Source organism: Vigna unguiculata, unplaced genomic scaffold, assembly GCF_037176805.1.
Source record: "Vigna unguiculata cultivar grain cowpea cultivar isolate G323 ecotype 2 unplaced genomic scaffold, ASM3717680v1 ptg000069l, whole genome shotgun sequence".
In the NCBI taxonomy this organism is placed as follows: domain Eukaryota; kingdom Viridiplantae; phylum Streptophyta; class Magnoliopsida; order Fabales; family Fabaceae; genus Vigna; species Vigna unguiculata.
In genome coordinates, this window is record NW_028196716.1 from 267,501 (window position 1) to 270,000 (window position 2,500).

The following is a 2,500-nucleotide window of genomic DNA, read 5'->3' on the forward strand; positions in this document are numbered from 1 at the left end:
CGGAGTTCTAGCGGGGCCTCCCCTTGCTTCCAACAACCCAAGAGTCCGTAGTATTCGGAGTTCTAGCGGGACCTCCCCTTGCTTCCAACAACCCAAGAGTCCATAGTATTCGGAGTTCTAGCGGGGCCTCCCCTTGCTTCCAACAACCCAAGAGTCCGTAGTATTCGGAGTTCTAGCGGGGCCTCCCGTTGCTTCCAACAACCCAAGAGTCCATAGTATTCGGAGTTCTCGCGTGGCCTCCCATTGATTCAAACAACCCAAAAGTCCATCTTCTTCGCAGTTCAACATCGCCTCCCTCGTTTCCAACAGGCCCAAAGGTCGTCTTCTTCGCAGATCCACGAAGAGCTCATCACGATTTGCCACATTCCATTTCCCACGGGTTGTCAACAACACTTTCTCACACTTCCCGCAATCGAGTACGTGCATGACATGCCAAAGCACATCTTATTTGCCTTCCATCGCACTCAAGACGACGGGTTGTGGAAGAACGATATTGTTCACAACAAGTTCAAGGACAACGTCTCAATCAAGGGACACAACCGAATTATGTTGACTGGGTCGCTAAAGTAAACCCGAGTTCATATAATGCACCGCATCCAAAAGAACTAGCCACAACACGTGCATCACTGAGATGTTTCACTAGATGGAACACGTGCGTGACATTAGGATCCTCCAACACCTCTTCGTGATGGAAAGATAGAATTCGAAGCAACCACAGAAGTACCGTCTAGTGGGTAGGCAACACAGGGACTGATCAACCAATATCACCCAAGGCAACGGGTGAAAATGGAAGAGATGCATGCTTGACCGTTCGATACGCAAGGCATGGAGCCAGCCAGCAAGTGCATCTCGATTACAACTCACACACCCTCACGTTCGCAAGACACCACACCACAAGACGGTCCACCCCCCACCTACCATGGGCAAGCAAGCAAATGGAAACATCAAGTGACGCAGGGTCAAGCATCGCTAGGCATGAAAATAACTTTCCACAATATCCGAGGGACTAGCTGCCGAGCTAACCAACGATCAGTGACGACCGTGTGTTGGTATTAATAAAGCTCAACAACTATGAAGAGGCTAGTTGTGCCATGATAAACATGCTAACGCACGCACCACGTGAGGGGGGAGGCCTCATCAAGCTCCCTTTAAAACCTGCCAGTGTGGAGCTGGCCGGCTCAAGGAGCACTCCCCCCCTATAAGAGGTTAATATGCAAAAGGCAAAATTGTACAAGTAGATACACTTTTTTTGAGCAGACATAAGTCCATATCTCGGGCTATACTTCGAATTTTGATGCGATTTTTTGCAGTAATTCGTAGAATAATGGTATCTCCTTGCTCACCAAATTTCATAATTTTTCTCGAAGGGGAACTATTTTTTTTATTTTTTTTACTTACCGGGTATGTGTAAAATCGGGAAAAATAGAAAAGCACATGTAGACTTCGAATTTCGACCTCATTTTTTCCAGTCCACCACTAAACAATATCAGGAACCTCCCCACAAAATTTCATTCAGTTTGGCCAAGGTCTTAAATTTGACAAATTTTGGCACCAACCTATCTAGTCGCGGTGCACCGACCAACTTGGCCAAGTGCAAAATGCATCCAATTCAAAACTTTTGTGCACCAACACTTTTACAGTACTCATTTGGGGGCATTTGGAGGCCTTTCCAACCCTCACATCTCAAAAACCACGAATTTCATTTTTTCACAAATCTCCCCACCAAGCCATCTAGCTATGCCGTGGTGCACCGCCAACCTTGGCCATGTGCAAAACCCTCCGAACTCAAAACTTTCGTGCACCAAGAATTTCATGGTATTCATTTGGGGGCATTTGGAGGCCATTCCAACCCTCACATCTCAAAAACCACGAATTTCATTTTTTCACAAAACTCCCCACCAAGCCATTTAGCTATGCCGCGGTGCACCGCCAACCTTGGCCATGTGCAAAACCCTCCGAACTCAAAACTTTCGTGCACCAAGAATTTCATGGTATTCATTTGGGGACATTTGGAGGCCATTCCAACCCTCACATCTCAAAAACCACGAATTTCATTTTTTCACAAAACTCCACACAAGCCATCTAGCTATGCCGCGGTGCACCGACCAACTTGGCCATGTGCAAAACCCTCCGAACTCAAAACTTTCGTGCACCAAGAATTTCATGGTATTCATTTGGGGACATTTGGAGGCCATTCCAACCCTCACATCTCAAAAACCACGAATTTCATTTTTTCACAAAACTCCACACAAGCCATCTAGCTATGCCGCGGTGCACCGACCAACTTGGCCATGTGCAAAACCCTCCGAACTCAAAACTTTCGTGCACCAAGAATTTCATGGTATTCATTTGGGGACATTTGGAGGCCATTCCAACCCTCACATCTCAAAAACCACGAATTTCATTTTTTCACAAAACTCCACACAAGCCATCTAGCTATGCCGCGGTGCACCGACCAACTTGGCCATGTGCAAAACCCTCCGAACTCAAAACTTTCGTG